General features: G+C 44.3%; 1 pseudogene; it reads left to right on the forward strand.

Annotated features, from left to right (window-relative positions):
- The first annotated feature begins 246 nt into the window (after positions 1–246).
- Positions 247–4,164, forward strand: LOC133892550 (uncharacterized; annotated as a pseudogene).
- The last annotated feature ends 19,562 nt before the right edge of the window (positions 4,165–23,726 follow it).

Genomic DNA, 23,726 nt, shown 5'->3' on the forward strand with positions numbered 1-23,726 from the left:
AAAACTCGCGAGCGATTTCCACTCGGCGGAGACGTGAGCCCAACTACGAGCTGCGCCGCTCCTCGTGTCTCGCTCCTCCCGGTGTGCCCCACCGAGCCGGGTGGCATCAACGGCTGTCGTACCGTCGCACGGATCTCGAAGAGCCGCGAGCGCTGGTCAGCGGAGTTAGTTCCGAGGGGCCGGTCCACGCCCACGGACGACGACCCACGACCTAACACATTCCACCTTCCGTCTTTCCGGCCAGATGTCACAACAAATTCCTTCCACCTCTTCTCTCCTCTCCCGTTCTCGCGTCGTAATTCCTTTCTCCCTCTTTCCCTACAGAGGAGCGGCCGGGCGAGCGAGTAAAAGGCGATTTGGCTGCTTCTCCCCTTCCGGATCGCCAGGTTCGATGCCGAGCTCCTCTGTTTTCGTATGTATTCTGGTCTGATTTTTCCTTCGATTGTTGGGTTGAGTGGTTACTGGGTTGTTCCAACAAATGGGTCCGATCCGTTGGCGGGCGGACTATTGGAATCTTTGGCGCGATTCCGAGGCGAAGGGTGGTGCCCGTGGTTGCTCCTGCTCATCTTTGGTGTGGTGCAGCTTAGGCTAGTTCTAATCCTGCTACCTATTCTACTGTTTAACTTTTACTGAGTTGGTAGGTTCTCTGGCAAAGTTAGCCTTCACGGGATTCGTGAGTGGCAATCTTGACTGCTAGACAGTTTTGATAGATTCGGTGCAACCGGAGGTGGGGTGGACATGCTTACCGCGGTGGATTAGTTTTGGCTTTGGTGTCTGAGGGTTAGAGAAGGATGGATGGAACTGTCAAATTTATCATGTAGCTGCTCTTTGTTTCTTTTTCTCTTTTTTGGGTGGGTTGGGGGTGTTAAAATGACTGCTAGAACTCAGTGGGAGAAAAGGAATGTAGGATTTGAGCAATGAATGACGAATATGTTGTCGAAGTGAGAATGAATTTTGCTTAAGAGTGTAGTGGTCATTTTCTGGGAATGCAGATATTCGTCCTTGACGACCTGTTATTAAATTAGATTATGCAGCAGCGTCATACTAGCGCATAAGTCGGCACATACTTGATCTGCATTATGTGGTTCATAACTGTGGTTACTGCCTAAAACCTCATCCGAATCAGTGGATCAAGTTCGGCATTTCTTTTGTTGATTTTGTTTCTTTTAAGACCCTGCAGCTTCCTTTCATTCTTTAGCCTAACGAATTCACAGTTCCAATTGCTTCACAATTTATATCGCATGTTGCTTCTTATCGTCCTGTATTGATTTGGAATGTCGTGGCACTACAGGGGGAGTTGATTAGTCTTCGGAGCAATTGGGATACTTGTAGTTTTTCATATTCATCTAATTCTCGTCCTTATTGTTCTTATTGATCATATATTTGTTGAAATTGTGGGCTATAAGCTTTGCATGGTTGCATGGCATATACATTTAGAGTTTGATTTGATTTCTGTTTCGCATGGCCTTGGCTATCTTACTACTATGCGCTTGTATTTCATATGTAGTGTTATGTTATCTCTATTCTATCAACGCCTTCATATTATCAGGGTTAGGCAATTTCGCTATCTATTTGTCTACTATCCGCATCTTATTCTTACTTTACTATTATGAATTTGGAAGTGGAAAAGCCAATGCGACTTGGCATCATCGTCTAGTGAAATACTTTGATGCTGAAACAAGCATCCCAATAAGTGTATGATGTGGGTGTCTTGCGGATGGTGTCCATGAGAATGTTAAGTGGCTTTGATTCTCAATATAGATATTATCCATCTGATGAATTGTCCTGCATTGTCTACTCTTCGTGCTTTTCATATGAAAATGCAGAAAATGGTATCTCAAAACAGAACCCACTTTTTATTTCTTCAATATCAGTACCTTCTTTAAGGTAGGGTTCTGAAATATTCTCTTTTTTTTTTCAGAAACAAATGTGCTGTGCAATGGATATCTGAAGCATGAAAAGTTAAACCATCTCACTTTATTTAACGGTCTCATGGCACACTGAATGGCTGATCTGTTTGCATGACATCCTTTTTGAGCTTATATGGGGTAGGTGTCTCTTCATATATACCAAAAAAAGATTTAGTATGATTCCATCACATCATAAATCTTATTTTTGCAACACAAATTATAATTATAGAACATCCTCTTTTTGGTCTATGAAGCTTTTAAATGCCATCTTTTGAGCAAATCCCACCTCAAGCATATCTGATGTTTAATTTATGCAGAACAGTGGCTGTATTGGTAATTTAAGCAAATCTCAGTCACTTCCAGATTCTAAACTGAAAGGATCTTTAAGAAAGAAGTCTCAGTATTCATCTATTGGAAAAAGAAGGTGATGGCTAAAGGGCCTAGAAACAATGGAGAACAATGTTAGCATATCAGTTTCTCTTGAGGGGAATATCTCGTCAATTCCCAACTCAATTGTCAACGATTCTAAAATGTCAATGGAAAACGGGATAGATACAACACTCATTAACCATGGTATGATTTTATTCCGAATTCTTGGTATTTTTAGTTGCTCTGTGAATAAATTTTATCGATGTTTGAATGCTTACTGCATAAGTAGATTGAGAAAGGTGGCCTCATTATGTGGTAAATGTGTTTGCAGTCTTTTAATCCATTAGATTGTAAAGAATCTCCATTATGTAGTCTGGTGAAATCAAATGGCTAATTGTGCTTGTACCAAGGCCAAAGTAGTACACACATTATTTTACCCCTTCTCTTTGAACGGAAAGAACTGTACATATAAGGTTTTTTTTTTTCCTTGGATGTTAATGTAAAACACATGATGTAAAGGGATTTAATTTGCAGTGTTAAGTCAGTTTTACAGAATGTTAGAATAGGCTACTCTGACCAAACTTCTAAGGCGAGGATCTCCTTGAGTTCTACCTTCTCGTTTACTTTAATTTTTGTGAGGGAAAGCTTTTGTTATCTGTGAATTTCTGCAATTAGCTTTTCAGGTGATAACACAATCTTTTTAGCTAATACCCTTGCCATTTGCTGACCATCTATAAAATCTCTTTCTGAAGCTGCTGAAGCATGGGCTGAGATGAGAAGGCAATGGGTTGGACATCAGGCAGAAGTTCCCAAAAAGGCTTCTCGGGAGCCAGTAATAAGGTTTCTCATCTCTTTCATTTGCCTGAACCATAATTTTCTTTAGAACTTGATATCCAGAGTACAGGAATCTATAGATAGCTGGTCTCATTGGCTTGGGCAGGTATTTGGTAAATTGGCTAGTTTGAAGATAGATCTCAAGGTTTTTTAGTTCCAAGTTAATGCTAATAATTCTGCAAAATTTCGTAATAACCCCTGCAAATTAATGCATTGATTTACTATACTTTTCTACCAAAATTAGAAAAGAGGTATTGTACCTAATTTCCTAGCTAGTTTCAGACTGAATAGGAATTAACCTTGTATCCTCTTCATGTTCAGCACCTGATGTACTTGTTCTGGTGGATACTTTAACAAGCTGTCGGGCATCTAACACAATTAGCACTTTTAGTTTACACTGAAGGAAACATACCGCTAGCTAGATTCTTCTTGATCCATGGTAGGCAGCAAGCTATACTTCTAAGAATCGGTTAGATTTCCCCTTATTTTGCTGGGTTCAGAATTCTCAGCTCTATTGTGTCTTTTCAACATCGCAGTTGGTGCACAACATATGATGATCTCTTGTCGAGTAGCGAGCATTTTCCACAGCCAATACCTCTAGCTGTAAGACCCCTGAGCTAAAAGCTTCTTTTTTCTTGGATCATTTATGTTGTTAGCTTTTGACTTGCAGAATTCTTGTAGGAGATGGTTGATTTTCTGGTCGACATATGGCATGAAGAAGGGCTCTACGATTAGCTGAACTTCAGCTTTCTTTTCACCTTGCTGTTGGAAAATGTGGCCACCTCCCCCCCCCCCCCCACCCCCCAAACAGAAAAAAAGATGTAATCACCCGAACAAGCAAAGAAACTACAGATTAGCCCGGATTAGTCTCAACATTAGGAAGTGGAAAACCGTTAATTGTAGAAGGTAGTGGCCTGGTATTATCCCTGAAATTTTGTCATCAGCTGTCAGCTTTGTTTCTTCTTGCTGAAGGACTCGATGACCTGTCATACCGAAATGAATGGTTGTTTAAGAATCGAAAGGGGAAAGGGCGTTGTCATCTTCTGTAATATGATCATTGTGTTGTTATTGACAAGTTGATGTTTTGTCAATGTTGGTCATCTAACATTTCACAATATTAGTAACCAAAAAGGTATGCCTGCAATATATTGGAAAACGTTGATTCCCTATGTCGTGCACTTGTAAGGTGGCTTCATCACAGCATTTGGATGTCTAAAGATCAATGTGGTTAACTGAAAATTGAAATGCCTTAGAAAATTAATTCACTTGCAACTTTATTGGTTCTCTACCCTTAAAAACCAGTACCTTTTGATGTTCTTTTGGTAGTGTGCTTTTTGCTTTTGGCATTCGGATTTCCTGTTGTTAAGAAAAATTCGAAACATCTAAGTCACATACAGAAAAAAGGAAAACAGTAAGGAACTAGGAATCACTATTGAGCTGAAGTTGCAAAATTTCACAAAAGATTTTCATCGTGAAAAAATCTCGAGATTCTTACACAAGATATTGGAAATTGCGTAAAATATTCATGAGACTCCTGTAGGGTAATTTTATGCAATCAACTTTCAAATTATTATTTTTAATTTATGGCATTTTTTTTAGATGGCTTTGACTAGATGACAAAAGCATAAGAGAGATGCACACTACCAGAAGAGTGAAAAGAAAAAACAAACATATATTTTAAGAGAGAGACTAGTTTTCAAGCGTTAAAGCGTGCATATGTTAGATGGACATCACACACATTATGATTGTCGTCAGATTGCGATTGCTTCTTCGCCCGAACGCCTGTTCAAGCCATCCAGAAGATGGGTTGACCTTATCCCTTCCAATGCCGTATTCAGCATGGGAGATGAACACACCGACCTCGCCCTTGCGCTCCTCTTCTGGTCCCAGACCCACCATCATGACGCTCCAACCCTCTCACCCACTATGCGCTGCTCCGCCTTCTCACCCGCTCTCGTCACTTCGACGCCCCAGAGGCCACGCTCCAGTCCATGTCCCTCGGGGACGCGCTATCGCGTCCATGCGCACCTGCCTCAGTGTGCTCGCCGCTGCCTACGCCGATGCTAGAATGGACGGAAGGCTGCCGAGATGTGTGAGCTCTCCAGGGAGTGGTACGACAAGCTCCTTGAGGGCTGAGGCAGCCCACTGCAACCGCCTGCTCAGGCTTCTTCTGTAGCACCGCCGCTAGGAGGAGCGCCTACAAGTTGTATGATGAAATGCTTGCTGAGGAGCAGCATGGATAATTACAATATGTGTGGCTGGTCTGAGGGTTGTGCTTGGAAGGGTGGGTGGAGGAGGAGAGGAAGCTAATTGAGGCGAGGAGGGGAGGGCTGATTGAGCACTGTACGTGCTTTTTGGCATTTGTACCAATTTGCTTCTATTGCTTCAATTTTTACTAGCAAAGTACATTAAACTGTTTTTCGAATTTTGTTTGTAGATGTACCAATTTGCCTATATCCTGAACCAAATTTGCTTAGCAAAATACATTAAATTGCTTTTCAATTTTTATTTGCAGTAATCCTAATTTGGTTTCCGAATCAACTATTTGCATTCAAATGTTATGTTGATTTCTTTTCTTCAACTAATTTGTTCATCCTGTGATCTTGATTTGCTCAAATGTTTTGATATGATTTGCACCCAAATTTTAAACCAATTTGCTCCTCCTGATATCTTAATTTGCCTTTTCAAATCATCCTTATTTGCTCTTTTAGAACCCTTTATTTTTTTCTTAATATCCTGATTTTGCTCCTAAAAATTCAACTGATTTGCTCTTGGATTGTGAATTTGCACATCCAAAATATGTACACATTTTGCTCTTATTTTTGCAGCATTTTGTCCTTGCAATTTACACGATAACTTTTCCTCTGAATTTTGTGCTTGAATTTTCTCCTAATTTGCTTTTCGAAGTTGTATTGACTTGCCCTTAAACATGCATAAAATTGGTATCACAAATCACAGTCTTTTCCATTTTCTCATTACCCCGTCTATTCGAATGCTTGAGCAAGCGAGAGAGGGACCGAAATGGTTGCTTGGGGGCAGCGAGGCTGGAGATTGTTTTTTGCCTGTTTTGTTCGAGCAGGTGAAAACTTGCCAAAAAAATAAAAAGTTTGCGTGCCGAAAGAAAAGATAAACTTGGAAGAAGTAACCACGCCTTAGAGCATCGAAAAATTGTTCACTAAAAGATAATGTTTGGCTTGTCTGTTTGTTTTAATTGCATCAGAGATGTCCTATTTATGTAGATATTTTGTTTATTGCATTACATATACCTTTTTCTATTGGAACCTAAATGCGTTGTTCTTTAGGAACTTTTTGAGCTAGATATTTGCAAATGTGTTGCGCTGGAGCCTTTGTTTGGAAGTGTCAGAATATATAGAGTTAGCCCATGATATTCAAGGATAATTCTCAATAAATCTCAAATGATGTCATGTGAACGTAAGGTGCAGTTCTTTAGTTTAATGGAGGTGAAGAGAGGCCAACTTAATGATATGTCATCCCTCATTAGCTCATGTGTATGAGAGGATAAGAAGGACATATATGCGCTCGCTTTTGAGATTTTGCACCGAGAGATGACGAATAAGGTACTTAGGAAGTGCTTAGCTCGACTACTCGTGACCTGCCTGCTTTACGTCTTCATCGTCTTCTTCATCATTGTCTATTGCCTCATCATCACGACTTCCTCTGCATCTCTTGTTGTTGCTACCTCCTCTGAAGGAGATCCATCTCCTGCCGCCACTACCTCCTCGAAGGAAATTGGTATGTTCACTGCAATTAAATCTCTTAGGGCCTGATTGGTTGCTCATATGAGAGCAACATGGTCCAACAGATGCATATAATCTCAGGGAGAAGCATGTTTGGTTGCTTACATGTACTGTTCTTGCTTGACTTGGCGGATGCAAATGTAAGTCCGTAGCTTGGCCCGAAAGGGAAGCTCAATTCCCTCCGCAACCTAGCACGACGGATGCAGGCTACTGCATCCACTCATGTAGGCGGTCCACTTGTTAGTGTCATAAAATTATTTTCATGCGAGCAATCAATCACAGGCTCAACTCTTGCATCCGCTCATACGACCTTAGATTCGGTCAATCAAATACAAACTCAACTTAGCCTGTCTACACAGATACAACCTGTCAACGATTGGTGAACTGTTGTCACATCCCAAATCCTTAATTACGCAATTAAGCATAATCACACTTCTTAAGCATTATGTGTAATTTTGTGTAATTTTATTTCAGAACGCTAATGCAATTTGTCTAAAGTCAATTGAATGAGATAAATGAATTCGGGAGAGAAGATAATAAAATTCGCAGTTAAAACGGACCCATTCTTTAACATGTGGGCCCACCACCCTAACCACCTAGAGGGGTAGCAGCCACCTGCTCCCTCTCTCTCTCCCTCACTCCCCCACGCCTTCCTCTCCCTCTCCAGCTAGCCAAAGCAAGGGAGGAGCTTCCCCTCTCACTCTCTCTCAAGCATTCTCTCCCTCTCCCCAAAATCCGACCTCAAGAGAAGGATTTGAGGTATGCATGTGGTATCCACATGATCACAAGCTCATAAGCAACTCATCTATCCAATTCGTTTTCGTTTTCAAGGAGGAATCGAGTTGTTCTTGAGTTTTTGGAGTAAAATGTAGTTTTAGGTGAATTTGAGCTATGAAGTCATGTTGCTAGGTTGATGAGTGAGTTTCTGACTCCTTGAAATATCCCTAGCATGTTTCTCTTAGGCTTGGAGAGGCTCGCAAATCAAATCGACCCTAAAATCCCCTCGAAAACGGCTGTTTTGGACAGCCCGGATACTCCGGGTAAACCCGGATACTCCAGGTTCAACAGGAGAAAGCTCATTGCATTGTATTAGAAAATCGTTAGGGTTTAGGGTGCAAGTTGGGTCTAAAATCCTTTGGATAGGGTATATACATGTTTATATAACATAGATCTGTCATGCGAGTCGAACGCCTGAGGAAATTTTTTGAGAATGTCTAAGTCTACCCCACTTGGATAATCCAGGTAAGCCCGGAGGTTCTGGGTTAAACCGACGGATTTAACCGAGCACCCTCGCCCGGAGCCTCACCCGGAGTGTCCGGTATAACCTGGATAGTCCAGACCAACCTGGAGGTTCTGGGTTAAATCGAAAATGGCTAATAAAGAACCCTCCCCTGGAGGTTGGCCCGGAGGCTCCGGAACCCGGATACTCCGAGTCAACCCAGATACTCCGGCTCCTGATATTTTTTCGACTTCATTTAGATTGCTTAGTGTGAAATTAATCCGTGTGTCTTGCACATCTAACATGTTATGCATATTATGGCATGCATTGTTGCACTTCAATCATACTTATCATTGCATGCATTCTTCTCTATTGAGCGGAGAACTAGCGTGTGACCTGGTAGTGATTGAAGACGACGCCCATCTCCCCAAATTTTGCGAGTGTTGTGCGGGTAGCATAAGACAAACTCCAGAGCAGTAAGGCAAGCATCTAAGCATATTTACCCCAATACTTTGGATCTCGTATGGTATAAATTGATAAATATGCCTTATGTATGTATGCATGAGTTTGAGTCGATCTCGGAATACGATGGGTAGAACCTATGTAGATGCATGATCTTTTTCTTCAATTCTTGTTGATCCATATCCTTATAGCACGGGCATAATCGTGTTAATGCCTAACTTAAAATGTGATACGAGTTGCTTAGTATTGCATAGGTTTAACGTAGAAGTCGAGTGGTGAAATATTTCATCGTTCGTGAGCATAGGCTTAATAATTACTTACACAATGATATTGATGATGAGTTGATGAGTGGTGAGCATGATACGAGATGTGAGCAGTGTTAGGGGTATCATCTACCCTGGAGGAGGTTCCTGGGGTATTTCGGGGAAGGAGCCCGGATATCGTAGACCGCTTTGCATCGGTTAAGCACCGATCGTTGGCCGCTATTGGCTTAAGCACTTATTGTACTCACCACATGCCGATCCAATGGTAAGGCTAGCCGAATACCTTTGTAGCTGTGAATATTTGGGCCTAAACATCGACGGTGTGAGCGGGAGGGCTTAGAAGATATATCTAGTTTGCTCCGGTAGTAGTTCTAGATACCTCCACGCCGAGCGATGCATGTATCAAATGGTTGGGGCTTATTGGGAAAGGTTGTCATGAGTACCCCCTTGTGTGCACTTTAGCGGGTGACACAAGCCGAATGGTCCTCGTGTGATGTGGGTAAAGAAGTATCCCCTGTAGGGTGTAAAAATATTTTGAAATACCACGCCCTTGATCATGAGCATGTCTTCTGTCCTTGCGCACCATCGTAAAGTTCCTTTGTAGATTGTGGTTGGTTATGTTGGTTATGGTGGAGATGGTTCGTGTTACATATATGTTCGTGTACCCCCTTATGGTTCCAGTTACAATTATGTACAATTGGTCTTTGCAGGGTATAGTGTTTTGTTGTTAGTTAAGTTTAGGTGCTCACACATGTATGTGTCAAGTTGCTTTCGCATGTAAATTTTACTTAATCATATAGTCGTTTTCTTGCTAACATCCAAATGAATGATCCTTGGAGTTGGGCTAAATTATAAGTTTCCTATTATGGATTAAGTCTTACGAGTACCTTCGTACTCAGCTGCTCTACAGGTTTTGCAAGTGAGGAGGAGTTGGTCTTTGGCTACTTCACGTCTACCGAGGGTGGTGGTGGGCATGAGTAGTGCATCCTACTCTGTTGGTGTGCTTTTGTGATGGTACTTAAGGGCATGTGGCTCAATCCTGCTTTTGTTGTGTAGTTTTAGTCTTCCGTTGCATAGTTTCTTTTACAGGTTAGGAGTTGAGTAGGTTTTAGTCTCCTCCTAACTCTCTTTTGCTGTAAATTGTAATAACTTGGTAAATCCTTAAGAATTTGTAATGTAATTTAATTACTTACTTTTTCTTAAGCTGTGTTGTGATGTTATATGTTGTAAAGGCATGTGTTCTGATTCTGGAAGTAAACACGTGCTGGGACTACCAGAATGGTATTCTGGTTAATCATTGATATTGTGATTGTGAATAATGATTCTCCTAGTGATTAACTAGAATACTGTTTGGACGGTTCCCCTACAACTGGTATCAGAGCCTGGCTTAAGGAAGTAGCCTAAAGATGCATAGAACGTAGGTTAGCAAGTGTGTTTAACCCATTAAAGCAACCCACTAATTTTTCTTTTATGCCTCCTCATGATTATAAGAATGAACTTGCTATACTATGCCCCTAAGTATAACGAATGTTTGAGTGATGCACATTTGCTTGTTTGCTTATGCATTGTGTCTTTTCCTTTTATGCATTGTATAATTATGTTGCATTGACACATCCCGATAGCGGTCAGTATCGGGGGCTCAACTGGTGCGGGGTAGGGGCCCGGTGTGTCCCGTACGGCGATGGTATGGGAAGTGAATACGTGGGCAACCACGTATGAAACGTCTCTTATGCGGCGAGTGGCACAAGCACCATTCACGTGAACGCATTTTCTTTACGCGCGAAGGGTGATGATTGATGATTTTTATGTATGCATGCTTGTGATGATTATGGGGAGAGATGCATCCGGGAAAGAAACATGAAGATAAGAGTCGAGCATACTTGCATGTTCCTTGTTTTCTTGCACCATGTAGCAAAAATGGCCTTATTAGGTCATGATTGTGATTTTGGTGATTAATAACAACATAGTCAACGGGACTAACATGTTTGTCAAGAATATATGTTAGTAGGTCTCATGGATGCAATACATGAAGAAGCCACTACAGCCGGGACAAAGTTTGATTGAATTGGAAAAAGTCCTAGAGAAATTGTTCTCACCAGAAGGTCCGGCATTGGAAGAATTGCACTCATCGGAGCATTATGTCCAGAGGAAGTTTGCCTGGATGATCCGGTGATAAGGAATGTACATGTCAGAGCAATTCTGTCAAAAGAAGTTCTACACACTGGAAGATCCGATGATGAAGACAGTGCACACCGGAGGCTTTACCGGAGTATTTAACAGAGTGTGTGGAAAACCCAAAAAAGAAGAAGTTCTACACATCAGAAAGTCCGGTGATGAAGACAGTGTACACCAGAGTATTTTATGCAGAGAAGAAGTTTGGCACGGTCTGGCTCAGGATAACTTACCGGATAGTTCGGTGATGAAGATGATGTATACACCGGAGTATCCGGTGTTCAGAATAACTCTAAGTGGAGTTCCAACAGCTAGTTTCTGATAATGTACACACGGGATGGTCCGGTGTTTGTACCTCTGTTAACACCGGATCATCCGATGTTCATAGAATATTTGAGTCGTTGGGATAACGGCTAGTCCGCGGGGTTGAGGTTATAAATACCCCTCCACTCATTCATTTGGAGTAGCTGTAGTCCAGAGAAACCCTTGTACACCTAAAAAGACATTCAAGCCATCCAAGAGCATAAAGCGTTTATCCAAGGCAATTAAGCACACTATTAGCGAGTGATTAGTGCTTATAGGCTTAGAGAGAAGAGTTGCTAAGTGCTGCAACTTAGAGTGTGGATCAAGAAGTGATCCAAGTTTGTATCTCTTGGTATGCCGGCACCTTGGAGTCTTTGTGACTCACTGGTAACTTGTTGACCCTCCGACTTGGTGTGGAGCGGTGACAAGAGGATTGTGCGTGGATGCGGAGGCCCTTGTCCTTGTGACTAAAGCTCCAAAGTGAAGATAACGTACAAGTGACCGGAAGAGAGATTAGTGGTGAGACCTCGCCTTGCTAGCTTGGTGGCTCATCATGTTTGAGGCATTGTCTTGGTAACTTGGTATCTCAAGAGCTGTGACCGAAAGAGACTTGGAGATCGGGAGCATATCCTTTGTGGAGCTCTAACGTGGACTAGGGGTGGTTTGTGTGCCACTGATACCACGAGATAAAAATCCCTTGTGCCGAGTTTGTCTCTCTACCTCATTTATGTTTCCTCATTTACTTACTTGCAATTTACCTTGCAATTCTCTTAAGCGGTAGAGTAGACATACTAGATAAGCCTAGAGCACATTTAGATAGAAATTGAGATAGGCTTATCTTGTGAAAGTTCTCGAGCCAATAGTTTTAAGTATCCTAATTCACCCCTCTCTTAGGACGTCCTCGATCCCCTTCACACCATACCCTTGAGCATACATTTTTTCTTGTCAAGATCTAAGTCTAAGTTTTTGCTCAAATTCTTGCGAACTCTCCACACCTGATAGGGAAGTCTAAGTTTTTTCTCAAATTCTTGCGAACTCTCCGCACCTGATAGGGCCTAGAGTTAATGCATCACTTGCTATTGTTATCTGACTAATACTACTTCGATATGTTAGAATTTGACTTTTACCTTTGTGTCTTATCGTCACCATAGGATGAGAACCCACGGCACTTTGGGAGAACTTCCTGAGGCCTCGAATGAGAGCAACCCTCCGCCGCCTCCACCGTTGAGTATGGCGGATGTGCTGATGCAGATTGAGTAGAACTGCCAAGCCCAAACAACGATCCTCAAGGCCCTCGTGCACAACACAGCCCTTCATGGAGGAGGTGGGGCAGGGCGCCACGATGACTTCACGGATTTCCTTCGAACTCAGCATCCCACCTTCACGCGGGCTGAGGATCCCCTCGACGCCGATCACTGGCTAAGGACGATCGAGCAGAAGCTCACCCTTCTTTGATGCGAGGACCACGAGAAGGTGCTCTTCGGTGCCCATCAACTCCAAGGCGCGGTGGGTGCATGATGGTCCAACCTCTTGGCCATGCACCCCGCCAATCACCAGGTGTCTTGGGCGGAGTTTCGCTAGGCATTCCGCGACTTCCATATCCCTAAGGGCCTCATGGAGATCAAGAGGCATGAGTTCGTGGACCTCAAGCAAGGAGGTAGATCGGTGATGGAGTATGTGCAGGTGTTCAACTACCTTGCATAATATGCTCAAGATGAGGTTAACACCGACGAGTGAAAGCAATACCGCTTTGTGAACGACCTCAACTCTAAGATGCAAGACTGGCTGTCGGCGCATGAGTTCACCGACTTCAATAAGCTAGTGAGCACCTCCCTCACGGTGGAGTTCAAGTTGAAGAATCACCAAGAGGAGAAGAAGCGCAAGAGGGTTCTGCGCCTTCCGTGGCGGGAGTTCTCAATGCGCTTTCACGGAGAGTCAATCTCCACCATCTCACATGTCGGCCTTGATAGCTCCACAACCGATGTGGGTGGTGCGGTGCCCGTCTTTCTCCGCCCCTCAAGGGCAGCCCACAATCTGGCAGGGGAGTGTGACAGGTGGCCCTGGCGACCTGTGCTACAACTGTGGCCGTGTCGGCCACTATGCATGTGATTGCCCGTACCCGAAGCCTGGAGTCGGCTTTGCATGTCCCCAAGCGTGACTGAGCATGCCACACCACCACTGATGAAGTTCACGAGGGTGACAACGTGCTGATGGATACGTTGAGTATGTTTTTTAATTCTGTCATCATTTCTGCAGTTGTTCTTTTTGATTCTAGGGCTTCGCACTCTTTCATAACAACAAGTTATACTCGGCGATACAGATTGAAAGTTAGTGCCACCCCTACACCTTATCTCATAGATGCCCCCGAAGCTAAGGTTCTTGTTAATCACTGTGTGCCCAGAGCATCTGTTATTATCAACGAGATTCCCTTCGATGCAAATTTATTGGTAATGGAATCCAAAGGGATAGACATCATTTTGGGAATGCATTGGCTCACCAAGAATGAGGTAGTCCAGGATTGTGCTCATCGGACCATCACCCTTAATGGTCTGTCAGGCACAAGAGTTCAATTGGAGCTCAAGGGCACTGATCCTTGTGTTTATGCCCTGAAGTTTGTCACCACCATGGATCTCATGAATATCCTGACGGTGTGTGAATTTCCTGATATCTTCCTAGAAGAATTGCTAGGAATGCCGCCCGACCGAGCAGTGGAATTCTCGATTGATCTTTTGCCCGGAACGGCCTCGATTTTGAAGAGGTCCTACAAGATGCCACCTAATGAATTGGCAGAACTGAAGAAGTAGTTGAAGGAGTTGCTAGAGAAGGGGTTTATACATCCGAGCTCCTCAGCTTGGGGATGCTCGGCACTCTTCATGAAGAAGAAGGATGGTACCCTGCGGATGTGTGTGGATTACCACCCGCTTAATGAGGTCACGATCAAGAATAAGTATCCGCTTCCTAGGATTGATATTATGCTTGATCAGTTGACCGGTGCCTGAGTTTTCTTGAAAATTGACTTGAGGCTGGGTTACCATCAAATCAAGGTCCGACCGGAGGATCTTCCAAAGATGGCTTTCTTGACCTGTTATGGGTTGTATGAGTTCACCGTCATATCATTCGGCATGACTAATGCTCCGGCTTTCTTCATGTACTTAATGAACACTGTGTTCATGGAGGAACTTGACAAGTTTGTTGTGGTCTTCATCGACAACATTCTTGTATACTCCAGGACTGAGGAAGAACATGCATAGCACCTCCGTGTTGTTCTTGGCCACCTTCGAGATCACCAACTCTATGCCAAATTCAACAAATGTGAGTTTTGGCTCAAGGAAGTTACTTTTCCGGGATATGTATTGTCTGGATATGGTGTCGTAGTGGACCCAAGTAAGGTGCAGGATGTGCTCAATTGAGTTCTGTTGAAGATTAGTTCCTGACAATATGTCTGTAAATTGACTAGGTACCTTCGAGTGCAGAGATTAATCACGAGACAAGACAATCGATGTATACAGGTTCGGGCCTCCGATTGGAGTAATACCCTACGTCATGTGGGGATGTTGTTGCCGTATATTGATGATCTCGAGTACAAGCACTGCGGCTAAAACTATTACAGAGAGTAGATCGGATCTAATCTAACCTAAGGCTAAAGTCGCATTATCTTCTCTGCTAGGGTCTTGATTCTTTCCTCGAATTCTCTTGCGTGTTTCGTGTTGTTGTCTCTCTTGTTGTTCCTCCCCAACCTTTGCGCCTTATATAGAGGTGAGGTACCTACTCCTATCCAGTCGTAGTCGATAGGGAGTTGTCTTTCTTGACATCCAAGTAGATAAATCTATTTTGAATACTGATCGTATTGGGTTGGGTAACCAATCTAAACCTTCCTGATATGTACTTTCTTGATTCTGGATATATCAAGTATCGTTGATTTGGTTCCGTGATATCTGAATCTTCCTAATATGTGTTGCACATACCATGTCTGTGTGTGATGTACTCCTTATGCGTATATACCCCATAGTTAGATATTTGACAGTTCAACCCAAGAATGTCACCGACATCCAAAGTTTTCTCGGACTTGAGGGCTATTACCTCCAATTCATTGAGAATTTCTCCAAGATTGCCAAGCCAATGACTGAGCTGTTGAAGCAAGAAAGTGTATTTGAGTGATCAAATGACTGTGAGTCAGCTTTCCAGACCTTGAAGAAACTGCTCACGACTGCTCCCGTTCTTGCTCAGCCTAATGTGGGCAAGAGCTTCGATGTCTATTGCGAGCATAGATACAGGAAGAAGAGGCTGCAGCTAAGGTGGAGAAAGAGGAGGCTCCATTAAAGACGGCAAGATCACAACTTCTTCTTCACCTTCATCTTCGAGCGACACCGATAATGATAGCTGAGGAGGGAGTCCAAAGCTTCCACTTCATCCTCATCCTCCATGACGCGGATGATAGTGGCGGTGGCCGAGGAGGGGGAAGAGGAAGGAGACACTTCCTTGATTGTTTTCTTTCCTCCTCATACTTGGCTTCGAGTATATCTTAGGGCTTCTTTAAACCTTCTTCATTCTCTTTATCATATCTATAACAAGAGCTCAAAATCTCATTAAATGAAAAACTTCCTAGTTCAACTGCAATACCTGTATATAACTATGGGTCTTTTCAGATACATGGAACATAAAATGAGTTCTTGCCCTTTAAAATGTGTCTTCCAATTAGTTTGGGAAATATCGTAATCACTTGTCACGATATTTCTCGTGAATTGCCTTAGGTTAGACTTGAGAAAAAAGCATCGTAGATTTTGAGCACTCGTGGACTCAATAAGGTACTTCACGACCCCGAAGTGGTGTCAAATGGTCATCCCTTATCGTCACAAAATGTTCTTGCGATACGCACACGAATATTTGTGGTCCAAGTATGTATGAAGCCACCAGCTGGTTATCAGGGAGAATTTCTCGAATATATAATCCAGAATCCCGAGTGCGTGCATGGGCGTGAGTTCCTGAATAGTGGTTTACCTCAGTTTAAGACATTGGAGTGAGATAAAAAAAATGATATATATTGATCTATTTAGTAATATGACAACTAATATTACACAATATATCAGAAGTACTTACATATATAACTGATGAAGCTGGTCAATATTTCAAGAGTTTTTAAGAACTTGACCATCTTCCATAGCTAACCTATACGACCCTGGATGATTAGATTCAACCACTCTATAAAGACCCTTCCACTTCAGAGATAGCTTGTTGTTGTTTTTTTTTGGCCTTGGATGAGTTGTAGAATCAGATCTCTGGGTTTGAAGGATCTCTTTTGGATGTTCTGGTCATGGTAGCACCGGAGAGCTTGCTGGTATTGTGCTGATCTCATCAGCCCCTTGCATCCTTTTTCCTCCAGAACATTGAGGTCATTCTGCCCTCTCGAGATTTTATCCTTGTCAGCGTATAGTTCAGCTCAGGGGGATTTGACCTTTAGTTCACAGGGTAGCATTACTTCAGCCCCATAAACTAGGAAGAAAGGTGTTTCACCCATTGTTCGGCTGGATGTCGTCCGGAGTGCCCAAAGTACGTTAGGCAATTTGGAAGCCTAGGCTTTGGCATAGGCAGATAAGCGGGTCTTGATTCCTTGGGGCACTGGACCGTTGGTGCACTTGATCTATCCATTGCTTCATGGATGGACCACAGAGGCATAGAAGATCATGGTGCCTAGTCCTTCATAGTAATCGATGAATGTCGTGCTAGAGAATTGAGTGCCGTTGTCGGTGACGACGCTTTTCATGATGAACTTCTTAGCTACAACCGATGTGATCTTGCTGACTGGCTCAACTTCAATCCACTTGGTGAATGCGTCGATTGCGATGAATAGGAACTTGAAGCTACCGTGCGCTACCAGTAAGGGCCTTAGAATATACAGCCCCCACGTCGTAAATGGCCACGACTGGATCGACTGTAAGGCTTGAGCGGTTGATGTACACGTCTATTGCGGAATTGACAGCTGGTACATTTTTTTTTACCAACTTCCTAGCATCATAAATAGTTGTAGGCCAATATAAACCTTGTCTAAATGCTTTCCCAATCAGGGTTCAGAAGGAAGCATGGATTCTGCATATCCCTCCATGGATTTTTTTCAAGTAGTTTTCTACCTTGCTTCTGAGAGATGCACCTCATGAGTACTCCATGAGTCTCATCAATACAGGACACCATCCACCAGGGTATACATCCTAGATCGACGAAAAATCTGCTCGGATAGTGTCGGAGGGTGAACTCCTCAAGCGGGGATCCGGAGGGACCCCCTTTGAGATTCGACCGGGGGGATGATTCTGAATCCGTTTTGCGGGTGAAATAAATGGGCGTAAATGCGATGCAGGTGGAGTGGAATGGTCGGATGCAGGAGGCAGTAAATGCTCAGGGAATTTTTAGACAGGTTCGGATCGCACTGAGCGTAACACCCTACTCCTGTGTGTATACTATAAATGCTCTGAGAGTCTCTCTAAATGTTTGCTGGGTTACAAGAATATTTGTCTACCCTAGAGCTTCGTGCTCCTAGTTCTTCGGTGCTCGTCATCTGTTGTCTTGATCTCCAGTCGGTTCGAACATGTCTCTGGTTGAACTGAACTTGACTTCGTCCCTTTCTCCGGGGAGCCCGCCCCGTCTTTATACCCGCCGGGGCGATAGCGTGCCCAGAAAGGATGGCGCTAGTTCCGAGGTGCCATAAATGGAAAGCAACCATCATGGACTGCTGCGCGAGGTGACGGGGCGGGTTGAAAACGCGCCCCGTCCGATCTTGTTCGTCATCATACCGTTTTTCAACGGGCGCCGCGGGGAGGGCCCACTGGGCAGCGACCGAGCAGCCAGGCGTGCCCGTCCGATCAGAGTGGGCCTGACACAGCAGGGCGGCAGGCGGGGTGCTTTGGGCTTCGTGATGTTATCCCGAGGTGCACCGGAAGTCCCGTGATGGGACCCATGCATTAAATGTCCCCACGCCTCCCTGCTAGGCCGTGGCAGGGACTGACAGCACGCGTGGGGGGAGTAGTTGGAGGTGACAGGCCACACGCCCTCTTAAATGCAGCATCGGGCCTCTCACTAGTTGACACCTCACCGCTGGGCCTCTGTGGGGACCACCGGCGAAGGACTTCTCAGGCCCTCGGGGAACCGAGTGCTCGGGGGCCACTGTTCACAACCCCAAGCACTCTCTCTCGGAACTGGCTGTTCGGGTCCTCGGGGAACTGAGTGCTCGGGGGCCACTGTTCACGGCCCCGAGCACTCTCTCCCGGAACTGACTTCCCTTGGGTCCTAGGGGACTCGGGTGCTCGGGGGCCACTGTTCGCAGCCCCGAGCACCCTCTTCCCAGGACTTGGCTTTTCTTGTCGTCGGGGGACTTGAGTGCTCGGGGGCTACTATTCACAGCCATAAGCACTCTCTTCTCGGCACTTGGTCTTCTCGGGTCATCGGGGAACTCAGGTACTTGGGGACCACTGTTCATAGCCCCGAGCATCCTCTTTCGGAACTTGGTCTTCTCGGACCTCGGGGAGGTAAACCCTCGAGGGAGGGCGCCACGTGGCACTCTGCTGTCCTGGCCTCGGGACTCGGGGACCCCTGGTTCTTGTGTCATCGACAGATAGTTCATCGTCTTTAGGCACAAATCAATCTTGAAGGTACTTGTATATTGGGTCTATCCATGAAACTTTGCTTTTGAACTAAGCCATGAGTTCCCTCGCGACTCCTTTTGGGGCATCGATCCCTAGAGAACCCCCGAGCTAGTTATAGATCTTGTAGACTACCACTACTTTAGCTGTGGCATCTGATGATTTCACATACAACTTTGAGAGTTTCTTTATGGAAATCCCGATTTGACTTGGAGAATGTGAGGATGCTAGGTGGGCAAGACTATCGGTGATGCAATTATCCTTCCTTGGGATATACTTGACCTCAAATTCGACAAATTTCTTTTCCAGCTTCCTCGCATCCGAGGTAGTTTGTCATATTTTATCCAAGGTTTGATACTCCTTAATGATTTGCTTCACCACCAACTGTGAATCCCCTTTCATGAGAAGGCAAAGAATTCTAAGAGTAGATGCTACTCGGAGACCGGCGAGTAGGCCCTCATATTTGACCATGTTATTCATGGCTGGGAAGTCAAGCTGCAAAGTGTATTGCAGGCTTTCTCTTGTGAGACAGATAAGTATGATTCTAGCCCCACCGTCTTGAAGCGTAAGTGATCCGTCAAAGAAAAAAGTCCATACATCTGGTAAGTTCTTTCCATTCAGCAACAAAGTCAACGAGTACTTGTGACATGATCACTATCCAAGGTACGAAGCAAACGTCGAATTCCTCGAGCTCAACGACGCACTTGGTGAATCGGCTGATTGTGTCTCTGTTGTGGAGGATTTCCCCGAGTGGAAATATTGATGGTATGGTGATCTTGTGAGCTTTGAAATAGTATCACAACTTGTGAGATGTCATCAACATAGTGTATAGTAGCTTTTGCACCTGAGGGCAGCACTCTTTCAGACCATGGAGTACTTCACTGACATAGTACACCAGTCGCTGGCTTTTCTCTTGCTTGTCGGACACTTCCCTTTCCACCACCTACTTCGCTCATGGTATGTGGTCCGACCGCTTTGTATAACAGGAGATCATCATTTGGGTTGTAAAAGCGACTAGCACAAGGGGGGACGAAAGATACCTCCTTAGATTTTTGAATGCTTCGTTTTCTCCTTTTGACCATTCAAACTTGTCGTGTTGGCTCAGCAATTTGAAGAAAGGAAGTTCTCGATCTTCAAGTTAGGATATAAAACGACTGAGAGTTGTCATGCACCTAGTTAATCTCTAGACTTCTCGTACTAACCTAGGGGTTGCAGTTCTTCGATTGCTTTGATCTTCTAGGGATTAACTTCAATCCCCTATTACGACACCAGGTACCTGAGTAACTTTCCCGTGTCAACTCTGAACACGCATTTCTCTGGATCCAACATGACTCGATTCTTGCACAAGTTGTTGAAGGTTTCTTGCAGGTCGGAGTGGAGATCTTGCTTCTTTTTAGTTTTGATGACAAGATCTTCGACGTAGGCCTTGGCATTTCGACCAATCTGGTCATGGAGGGTTATCTGCAAGCCTTGTTGGTATGTAGCGCAAGCATTCTTCAATCTAAAGGCTATCTTGATATAATAGTAGATTTCGAAAAGAATAATAAAGGAGGTTTTCTCCTCATATTATCGATGCATGCTAATTTGGTGATAATTGGAATAAGCATCTAGAAGGCTTAGATAGTCGCATCCGAAGGTGGAATCGACTATTTGATCTTTACGTGGTAGAGGGAAGGCTTTCTTAGGGTAGGTTTTGTTGAGGTTGATGAATTTTACGCACATTCACCACTGACATTTGTTGTTTTGACCATGATGAAGTTGGCGAGCAACTCAGGATGGTCCACGTCTCGGATGAATCCTGCCTTAGTAAGCCTTTCGATCTCCTCTTTGATGGCCTCCTTCTGGTTGAACGTGAACTACCGGAGCTTCTACTTGATTAGTTTTGCATCAGGTCAGATAGCTAATTTGTACTCGATCACCTCCCTAAGGATCCCTGGCATGTCAGACGATTTCCATGCGAACACATCATCGTTTGCCTGGAGGAAGTTAACGAGCACAAGTTCCTATTTGGGATCAAGGTTGGAGCTCTGCTGGACGATCTTGGATGGCTCTGCTAGATCCAAAGGAACGGTTTTGACTTCGCCGTGGGACTTTATGACCGCTTTAGGTTCTGAGTTCTTCGTTTCCTTGTCGGGTTGGTGTTATATTGCCATATTGAGACTCCACTTGTCGCAGCGGAGGCCTACTTTCAGGTAGCCTCGGACAATGATGACTCTCCCAGGTCCCGAGATCTTCACACACTGGTAAGTGTAGTGCACAATAGCCATGAATTTGGCAAGGGTTTGTCGTCCCAAGATGGCATTATATACTGACTCAAAGTCGAACACATCAAACAACATCTTCTCTATAGGGAAGTTATCATGCTTTCCAAAGGTAACAAGGAGCAATATCTTGCCAATGGGAGTGGCTAAGGATCCGGGTACTACACCATGGAAGGCTTGCATAACTGGCTTGATGGCAAATCAGGAGATCTCCATTGCTTTGATTGCACTTGTGAAGAGAATGTTGAGGGAACTCCTTACGTCGATAAGCACTTGGGTGAACCTACAATTGTTGATCGTAGGCTCGACCACTATCGGAAAGCGGCTGGCCGTATGAAGTTTTCAGGACAGTCCTCCTGGCGGAAGGAGATCTCGACATTCGACTACTTGATGGCTTGACGACCCTTATGGATAGCAACCAAGATTTCTCGGACCACCGTCAAGTATTACAGCTTGGATTCATAGGACGCAGAACCATCATACATGTGGTTGATAATCCTTTCTTCATGATAGTAGGACATCGTGTCCGAGTCGTCCTCACTAGTGTTGGAGCTGGAGTCCCTACTTTGGGTTACAACCTGAGTCTTCTTTCCCTTGGTCGCTTTCTCGATCTCGGCTTTGACCATCTTCTTCCAGAGGCGATACTCGTGGAGGCTATGGTTGTCAGTCTAGTAGAGATCGCACCAAGGTTTCCCATCTTGTTCGCCAATGCTCAACGTGCAGCTCTTGCTCCGGGACGAGCCAGAGCGCTTGTCGGGATGAGTGTCGGATAGATCTTCAAAAACTTTGTTAGCTTTGACCTTCTTGCCCTTACCTCCCTTGGAGTTCTTCTTGCACTTACTCTTGGCCATGTTGTTGTATAACCCGAGCTCGAGGTGTTTGATGCCCCAGGCCTTGTCCTTGATAAACAGGAGTGCCTCTTCGACCTTGGCTGCCATATCGATGATCTTCATGAGCTCTTTGACTGTCTCGTGCTCCTTCCTGGTGATGTCTTCAATGCACCGTTGGCTCCTAAACCCTTGAGCAAATGCTTGGATGACATCATAGTCACTGATCTTGGGGATATTGTTCCAGGTGTTGCTGAAGCGGCATACAAACTCACGTAAGGTTTCTTTTTTCGTCTGCTCACAACGGTAGAGATTATTTTTTGTGCCAGGGCAAACGTATATATCCTGAAAGTTAGTTCGCAATACATCACAGAGCTACTCCTATGAGTAGATTGTTCCTAGCGATAGGTTGGTCAGCCAGGTTCTAGTTGCCCCTTCAAGGGTTGTGGGTAAGTAATTCTCCATTACCTTCTCATCCCCACCAGCTGCTTGGATTGCCATGGTATAGATCTAGAGAAACTCGGCGGGATTTATGCTCCTGTTGTACTTCTCAATCGACCTAGGATGGAGTTGTGGTGGCTAGTTCACATTTTGTAAACCTAGAGAGAATGCCTATCACTTGTTGATGGCACCTTACTTGGTCCAGGTGGCCTCAGGAGTTCTACCCACGAGGGTCGGAGATTGGCCCTAGCTCAAGCGATGTCGGGGTGCCTCCTAATTAGACCACTGAGGCATAGTTGATGCCTCCTCAAGGGTATTCGAGCACCTATGTTGGTTGATGACTTCGCGTAGATCATTGATCATATGATGTTTGACCGATGAGGTCCTTCAACGATTGTGCTCTTGGTTATCTACCCAAGTCGTCTTGTTCTAGGGATCGCATCTCTCAAAATCTGATCCATCACGAAAATGGATGGTGAGAGACTTCCCCCTATTAGAGCTGTTCCTAGTGATGGATAGATGGGAGTTCTCGGCCTGAATGAGAGCCTCCTTTGCCATGCCGGTCATCAAGGTGATCCAGACCCTAGCAGGGGTTATTAGATAGCCCCTCGTCCGAAAAGCTGGTCCTCGATGCAGGTTTGGGCGAAGCTGACAACATACCATGTGTAGATGTTTCAACACCTATTTCATGATCCCCATAAATGATGCTGGCTGTTGACGATTGGTGAATTGCCGATCTTACGAATTTGTAGAAGAGGTAGGAGATTCTTCATGTACATAAATCACAGAATACACAGAGGATTTTTTATACATGTTCAGGTCTCTCTTGTGATAATAGCCTTACACTTTGTTTGTCTTGTATTGATCTCCTGTATTGTTACAAGGTGGTGCGTGGCTAGTCCAGAGGGGTCTAAATCTAGTTGGACGGCTTCCTTGTACATAGTTGGACGAGAGGGGTCTAAATCTAGTTGGACGGCTTCCTTGTACATAGTTGGAGGGAAATGCTAATACAGATCTAACTGCAAAAGGCTTGGAAATGCAGAGCTTCCGCATGCTTGATGCCCCTTTTGGATAGGGTGTGACTTTAGAAATTTTGGGAAAGAAAGTTCTACCTAAGGAAATGACTATGGCTGTTGAAATTTTGGTTGTTGACTTTTACAACAAACTTTTATCTTCTCCGCACACGAAAAGTCAGAAAAGTTCATCTGAGACTGTTTCTCAAACTCAGTTCATTTCAGCCACAACTGCTTCCTCAGCTAGTCAAAAGCCACCATAAACC

This window comes from Phragmites australis, chromosome 15 (genome assembly GCF_958298935.1).
Source record: "Phragmites australis chromosome 15, lpPhrAust1.1, whole genome shotgun sequence".
Lineage (NCBI taxonomy): Eukaryota > Viridiplantae > Streptophyta > Magnoliopsida > Poales > Poaceae > Phragmites > Phragmites australis.